A 9,197-nucleotide genomic window follows, 5' to 3' on the forward strand; every position below is an offset into this window, starting at 1 on the left:
ATTGGTTTGGAGACCAGCAAGAGTAAAAAATATATTTTTGTTTCTCTGGAAATTGGTTATGGAGGTTTGATAACTTGAAAACCTAATGGGCCTCATTCATGGAAATGATCCAATGCTACCCTTAGACAAAGACCTTATTTACTATTTATTGAACAGATAACTTAATCCCTTATAATTTATCTTCTAATACTACGTATTTAGTAGTTAATATATCAAGAACGTATTTACTAATTAATACAGCAAATAAGGAATGAAAAAAGGTGAAATTTCTGTTTGTCTACTCTACAGTGTTTTGGCAAATGGCAATTTGGCAAAAGAAGGAAATCTGTGTGATGTCCCAGCTGAAGAATCTGGTCAAGTGTCAAGGGAAAATGAACTTTAAATGGATTAAAGACTTATATATGAGACATGAAACCATAAAACTTTTAGAAGAAAACATAGGGATGATCTTTAATAAATGAGGCAAACATATGCTATGGGAGAAAGTATCTTCAATAAATGGTGTTAGGAAAACTGGACAGCTACATTCAAAAGAATGAAACTGGACCACTTTCTTACACCATACACAAAAATAAACTCAAAATGTTTTAAGGACCTAAATATGTGACCTCAAGCCATAAAAACCATAGAAGACAGCCCAGGCAGTTATTTCTCTGACATTGGCCATAGCAACCTTTTTTCTAGATACATTTCCTTAGGCCAGGAAAACAAAAGCAAAAATAAGCTGTTGAGATTACATCGAAATAAAACTTCTGCACCACAAAGAAAATATAAAACAGAACTAAAAGACAAACTATGGAATGGGAGAAATTATTTTCAAGTGACATATCCAATAAAGAGTTAATCTCCAAAATATATAAAGAACTTATACAACTCAACACCAAAACTCCTTAAATAATCTAATTTAAAATGGGCAGAAGGCATATGGTGTGTGTGTGTGTGTGTGTGTGTGTGTGTGTGTGTGTGTGTGTCTAATGGAATATTATTCAGCCATAAAAAAGAATGAAATCTTGCCATTTGCAACAATGGGGATGGATCTAGAGAATATAAAACTAAGTGAAATAAGTCAGTCGGAGAAACACAAATACCAAATTATTTCACTCATACATGGAATTTAAGAAGCAAAACAAATAAACAAAGAGGGGAAAAGAGAGACAAACCAAGCAATAGACTCTTAACTACAGAGAATAAACTGATGGTTACCAGAGGAGAGGTGTGTGGTGGGGATAGGTGAAGTAGCTGAAGGGTATTAAGTATACTTATCATGCTGAGCATTGGGTAATATAAGGAATTGCTGACTCACTATATTGTACACCAGAAACTAATACAAAATTGTTAACCACACTGGAATAAAAATTAAAAAAGCAACAACAAAACATTGGTAAGCTTTCTTGATACTGATCTTGATAATGATTTCTTGGATATGACACCAAAAGCAAACAACAAAAGCAAAAATAGATATAAGGACTCCATCAAGGTTAAAGCTGCAAAGCAAAGGAAACAACTAAAACCATGAAAAGGCAAGTTATAAAATGAAAGAAAATAAATGAAACCTTATATCTGAGAGGGGATTAATTTCCAAAACATATAAGAAACTATTACAACTCAATAGCAAAAACAAAAACAAAAACCACAGAACGAAACACACACACACACACACACCCCAAAAACAAAACATCCCCCAAAACTCAAAACAAATAACTGGGGCACCTTGGTGACTTGGTTATTTAAGTATCTGCCTTTGGCTCAGGTCATGATCCTAGGGTTCTGGGATTGAGTCCCATGTCATGCTCCCTGTTCAATGGGAAGTCTGCTTCTCTCTCCCTCTAACCTTCCCCCTGCTTGTGCTCTCTCTCTCAAATAAATAAAGAAATGAATAAAATCTTTAAAAAGTAAAAAATAGAAAAGAAGAAGAGGACTTGAAGATTTTTTATTTATTTATTTGACAGAAATCACAAGTAGACAGAGAGGCAGGCACAGAGAGAGGGGGAGGCAGGCTCCCTGCCGAGCAGAGAACCCAATGCGGGGCTCGATCCCAGGACCCTGAGATCATGACCTGAGCCGAAGGCAGAGGGTTTAACCCACTGAGCCACCCAGGTGCCCCAAGAAGAGGACTTGAATAGGTACTTCTCCAAAGAAGACATACAAATGGCCAACAAGATTATGAAAATATGCTTGTCATTATTAAATGTCAGGAAAAAAGTATTGATGATGTTGTGGAGAAACTGGAACCCTTAAACAGGGTTCCAATGTAAAATAGAGCAGCCACTATGGAAAATAGTACCGTATGATCCACTTCTGGGTAAATCTCCACCTCTGGGTAAATCTCCAAAATAATTGAAATCAGGATCTTAGGTATCTACACACCATGTTTCTTACAGTATTATTCATAATAGCCAAGATAAAAAACCAACTCAAATGTCAATCAACAAGATGCATGAATAAAGAAAATGTTGTATATACATACACTGGAATTTATTCAGCCTTTAAAAAGAAGGAAGTCCTACCATTTACAATAACATTGATGAACCTAGAAGACATACTGCTAAGTGAATCGAATCAGTCACAGAAGGGCAAATACTGCATGGTTCCCCTTAAATGAGGCATCTGCAATGTTCAAACATATAGAAATAAACAATACAGAGGTAGTTACTATGGGATGGAGGGAGAGTATTGGGGAATTGTTCAATGGGTATAATGTTAAAGTTATACAAGATGGGTAAGGCCCAGAGATCGCTGTATAATAGAGTGCCCATAGTTAACACTAAGGTATTGTACACTTAAAATTTTAAAAGGATAGATATCATATTAAGTGTTTTTACCAAGAGAAAACAAAATGACCCAAGGAAACTTGGAGTTGATGGATATGTTTATTACTTTTATTATGGTAATGGTAATATAAGTTCATACATATGCTCAAACCCAACAAGTTGTATACATTAATTATGTGCAATTTTTTGTTTGCCAAGTATACCTCAGTAAAACTGGGGAATGTAAGTGTGAGGGGTCAAATAGTTGGAGAGAAATTGTTACTTGCCTTGGTATGTGGTTTGATATATTGCATTTTTTGAAAAGTTGTTATACTTCCTGTGTAAGTGCTCAAATTTTAGTTTCAATGGAGCTATATTGTTAAATGATATAACATTCATTTTTACACGTGACTACAGGTAAAAATTATTGGCGATTATTACAAGGTTGAAAAAAATATTCCAAAGTTATCTGGAACCTTTTAGAATTTCATTCTCCAGTTAAATAGAATATGCACTGAAGAGGAGAGTCTCTCTCTTCCAATAACTCATGGGATTAATGCAAAGTGCTTCTATCTAAACTTCTGCTATGTATTTTACAGGATTATAATATAGACTGTTGACAAATCAGACAAATTTGTTAATTATATGCAGAGAAGAGTAAGACAAATTATTTAGGAAGAACCTGATCAAAGGAAGTTGTGAATTTAGATTTCAGTTGTATCCATTTGCTGAATACAACTAGAGGAGTAATTTTAACTGGTCATTAGTTTGGGTTGTTCAAGGTCTTCTCTTCAATGAAATGATAAATCTTTAAAATTAATTCTTTCTCTTCTTCACCCACCACCCTGTGCTCATAAAGTGCTTTTTAATAGAAGCTGGATAGGGATAGTTATAAATACTAATTACCATATTAAGTTGTTAATTTTTCACTTCATGTAGAGAGATTTTGTTATTATTGTTAAAGTGTGCTTAGTTATAATTAAAATTAAAATTAAAAATAATTTTCTCATCCTTTGATAAAGCCAGATAATTAAGTTAGAGCTCATTGACTACCTTGATAACTTTTTAAAAAATACTATTATAAAATAGTATTAACGTCTAAGAAAATAATTAGGTCTAAAAGTCTTGCAGAAAAAAAGAAGAGATCTTAGTATTTACAAACTAAAAATAGTATTTACTGTAATACAGTCATTAGAGCATATCAGAATTTGGGTTCTTTTCATTGTGTTAAATAATGATTTATCTTCATTTAAATTTGATGATTTGATGGTAAGTATGGGACACAGTTATTAAAGTCAAGCTTTTAGATGCAAGGCCATATTCATATCTGGTTGATGAAAATTTGCAATATGAAAATTGTTACCAGCTAAGTGAGAATTTTGCATATATTAATTTTGTGTTATACACATATGCTAGAAAAATGGAGGATATATCAGCTTAAATTTATACATCTTGCTTCTGAGAATTTATTGCTTGAATTATTAGCAAGATGAAGCTGATATCTGAAATTTATAAGCCAATGGTTTTGTAGCAGAATTACAGGATGCTAATTAGAATTTGCACTCTGGATTTTAGAGTTTCACTTTGAATTATGTGTTGTTAATACAAATTTTTCATCTCTATTAGATGATTAGCATCAGTAGCTTTATGTTAATAACATATAACATATAAATTGAACTGGTAGTGCATGCATATGTTTAATGCTCTTGTGCATGCTCATATATTTTTAATTGAATCATTTTAGTTTTTTAAAAGTCATGTAAGGAAATGCTTGGTTAAGTATAGGGAACAGACTCAAAGACAGGAAGCAAACAGTGGGGATAAGAAGAATTAAAAAGTATTTGCAGTAAGATACTTCAGGGATGGGAATGATGCTTTGTAATACATCGTTGTAAAAAGATCCCAAAGAGAAAAGCACATAATAAGAAATTGAATTTACAAATACCAATTCTCTTAAGATGATTGGGCATATTTCACGCTGCATTTAGGATAAGCACTTGATGGACAACATTTTATATCTGCAAGTTAAAATTCATATGTTCAGAGAAAAAGCCAACCCAAATTTATGAGGAATTCACTGATGCTTGTCCTTAACACCTGTATTTCACAAAGCTGCCATAGCAAAGTATCACAAGCTGGTGGCCTAAAAGAACAGAAATTAATTTTCTCCTAATTCTGAAAGCTTAGAAGTCCAAAATCAAGTAGCAGAGTTGGTTTCTTCTAAGGATTCGAGTGAGAATCCATTACATGCCTCTCTCTTAGCTTCCTGTGAGGGCTGGCAAACTTTGGCATTCTTTGACTTGTACGTGAATCACTGTAATCTCCACCTCTGTGTCTACCAGCATGTTCTATGTCTTCATGCAAACTGACTCAACGTGGCTGGAAAAAAAATTCATAAAATCCATGACTAAATATAAAGAGGTTCTTAGTGCTGCCCAGCAATCCTACCGCTTTTCCCTACTCAATTCACTTTTCCACTTTTATAGACAATTAGTTTATACTTTCCCTTTCATCAAATCCCCAACCCCACTTCTACCTTCCCACTGTTAGTTAATAACTTTGTTATTTTACTGAGAAAACAAGATCAGGAAAGAAAAGAAATTCCACCTCCTATCACTAAAACATGCATTTACATACATCTCTCAATACTCTCAATGCTCTCAGTGCTCTCAAACTCTGCCTTCAGTCTTTTCAAAATGAATGAGCTATGTTCCATCTAAGGCTCATCCCTTTTCGGTGCCCTGGTGCCCATCTGCTCCAACCTACATTGTCCCTACTGCTATCTCTTTTCTCTTCTCCTGTTTAATTTCCCACCCTTCCAGATCATTCCCAGTGAAATATTTACAAATCATACTAACAGTCATTTAAAAATCCACGTATCCTCTTTGATCTCATGTCTTAACCCACGTGCTTATCTCATTTCTCAGATTCATTTAAATTGAAACCACTCTGCAGAGTTGTTCATACTCATTGCCTCTACTTCTTCTCCTATTTTCTTTTGAACTTACTCTACTCAGAATATGATCTCAACCATTCCATTGAAACTGCTCTTGTTGAGTTTATCAGTGGCCTCCAACCTTCCAAAAATGGTAATCCTTTCTCAGTACTTATCCTGGATTATCTATTCAGCAGCATGTGACTCAATCACAACTACCTACTTGAAACTCTTTCTTCACTGGATTCTAGGACATACATTCTCCTTGTTTGTCTCTTACCTCACTGACTACTTTGTCTCTTACCTCACTGACTACTTTCTTATCTTCCTGACCTCTTAATGTTACAGTATTTTAAACACCAATAATATGCTGATGACCCCAGTGTATTTATCTCTAATCTTGACTTCTTCCTTGAATGTCAGTCAGGCTCATGAAATGCCGATTTGTCATTTCTATGTGAACATTTAAAAATATCTCCTCAAGGGGCGCCTGGGTGGCTCAGTGGGTTAGGCTTCTGCCTTCAGCTCAGGTCATGATCTCAGGGTCCTGGGATCGAGCCCTGCATCAGGATCTCTGCTCGGTGGGGAACCTGCTTCCCCCTTTCTCTCTGCCTCTCTGCCTACTTGTGGTCTCTTTCTGTCAAATAAATAAATAAAATCTTTAAAAAAAGTATCTCCTCAAACCTAAATTGAAAAATAATACTTCTGATTCCATTCCCTTCCTCTAAAATACATGTTAGCTCTTCCTATAGTCTATCAGTGTTGCCACATCACAACTTATATTTACTAGATGCCTTTGCCAGAAACCTTGGTATAATCTTTAACTCCCCTCTTTTTCTGGCATTCTTGCAAATGCTTTGTGCTCTACCTTCTATATATATATGAAATCTACTTTATTCCATGCCATCATTAACATTTGCCTGGATTGTTGCAGTAGTTCCCAATGATGTCCTTGTCACCATGCTTGCAAAGGGAGGGAATTTTTCAAAATCATGTCAGATAAAATTTTCCATCTCCTTCTTATTCACTATATTATTCATTATAGATTTATTAAAATCTGAAGTCCTTACTGTGATCTCAAAACTGTACATGATGTGGCCCACTAAAACCTTTCTTAACTCATTCCTACTGTGAAAAGATCAGTCATGTCTCATCTCAGGATCTATGGACTCTCTCTGTTTTCTGTCTATAATATTGTGGATGTCTGTGTGGCTCATTTCCTCATATCCTTTGTAACTCTACTCTCATGTTTCCTTACCAAGAATCATTCCTTTACCCTGGTTTAATTCTTTTTATAGGACTTATGAGTAACATATTCTCTATTTAGTTTTTTTGTTCTTGGGTTGCTTATTATGATCTTAGTCTGTTTTGTTCACTGGTGTGGCCTCCAAAGCCTGGAATAGTCCTGGGATATAACAAATGTTCAGTAAGCATATGTTGAACTAATGAAAATTGGTGCCTAGTTGGTCTTTATGACTAAGACACAGTACCTCTTAGAATGGTCTCAGAGACCTACATTATTAACAAGGCCTTCTAGTATGAGAGTTACTGCCCTGCATTTTAAAAATTGTTATATGACCCAGCAATTACACTACTGCGTATTTACCCCAAAGATACAGACATAGTGAAATGAAGGGCCACATGCACCCTGTGTTCATAGCAGCAATGTCCACAATAGCCGAACTGTGGAAAGAGCCAAGATGCCCTTCAACAGATGAATGGATAAAGAAAATATGGTCCATATATACAATGGAGTATTATGCCTCCATCAGAAAGGAGAAATATCCAACTTTTGCATCAGTATGGATGGGACTGGAGGAGATTATGCTAAGTGAAATAAGTTAAACAGAGAAAGTCAATTATCATAAGGTTTTACTTATTTGTGAACATAAGGAATAGCATGGAAGACATTAGGAAAAGGAAGGTAAAAGTGTAGGGGAAGAAATCAGAGGGGGAGACGAACCATCAGAGACTATGAATTCTGGTAAACAAAGTGAGGGTTTTAGAAGGGAGGGGGGTGGGGAGATGGGTGAGCCTTGTGATGGGTATTAAGGAGGGCATGGATTGCATGGAGCACTGGGTGTTTTATGCAAACAATGAGTCATGGAACACTACATCAAAAACTAATGATATACTGTATGGGACTAAAATAACATAATAAAAAAATAAAAATAGTTATAATATAGAACAGAATCAGAATGACATAATAGATCAGAACTTTAAAAAGAGGACTATTTGAAATATATTTGAATATTTGAAATATATGCCTCAGTGGAATGTGTATTGATTAGATGGTTGATGTTAAATTGTAAGTGAATTCTTAATTATTATCAGACTTATTAAAATTTTTAGTTTGTAGGAAATAGTTTCCATTCTTGTATTTCACTCAAAATGCCAAAGAAATTTGAGATGTATCTTGCTGAGTATTTACTGTCTTTAGACCAAGTAACTTGGTCTTCTATAAATTTTCTTTTACTGTAGGAAAAACACTGAGTAAAATCCACTGATTAAATATTTCAAAAGAAAATATCAAAATTTAATTTTTAAAATTTATTTGAAATGAATTCTAAGTATTATATATGTTAAAAAATCATTTCATCTGTATATTCTTGACCTTTTAAAAAATTTTATTTATTTATTTTAGAAAGAGAAAGAGCAGAGGGTGGGGGTAGAGGGAGAGGGAGAGAGTCCTAAGCAGATTCCATGTTCAGTGTGGAGCCCAATACAGGGCTAGATTCCAGACCCTGAGATCACAACCTGACCCAAAACCACAAGACAGATGCTTAACTGACTGTGCCACTCAGGTGCCCCCTGACATATCTTAATTTTTTTATGATTCTTCAGTATGATTTTCACAATGTGGTAACATTGCTACATTTAAATATCTCTATTAAATGTCTCTAAGAATTTAAAAAATTTATCCTTATTTTGCTCTATACATAACATATATAAAGACAACAGAATCATTGTCCTGAATTAAGAAAGGTGAAACAAATAACCTATATCCGGAGACCACTCTGAATCTAATGATCTGTTCCAGCAAATAGTATGTTTTTCAGATTTTTCTTTCACTAATGGATCATCAGACAGTCTTTTGAAAAATGAATTTGAGTTGTAGTATATAAACAATAGAGCTTCCTGTCAGTCATGAAGACACTCTTCAGAGAGAAATGAGGTATAGTTCTATCTTTTCCTAGCAGTAACAGATGGCAGATGCATTTTGGTTCATATTTTTCCAGACATAATTTCCAAAGCAAGAAGTCTTTATTAAGAATATGTGAATAATATAATTTTAAAATAACCTTGGCCTAGTATCTGAAAATAACATTAAAGTCATTACTCTTTTTGGAGCTGTGCTTTTTAGAAAGGTGATTTTAAAAAAATATACCAATGATTGTCATAATGGTAATTGGCAAGTCCAGGCAAGAGAGTACTAAGTCATGGAGGAAAGCTAGAGAAATCTCAAACATGGCCTTCCTTTCCATCCTTGATATTATTTGAATCATTGTTTT

The sequence above is a fragment of the Mustela erminea genome, chromosome 4 (genome assembly GCF_009829155.1).
Source record: "Mustela erminea isolate mMusErm1 chromosome 4, mMusErm1.Pri, whole genome shotgun sequence".
Classification (NCBI taxonomy): domain Eukaryota; kingdom Metazoa; phylum Chordata; class Mammalia; order Carnivora; family Mustelidae; genus Mustela; species Mustela erminea.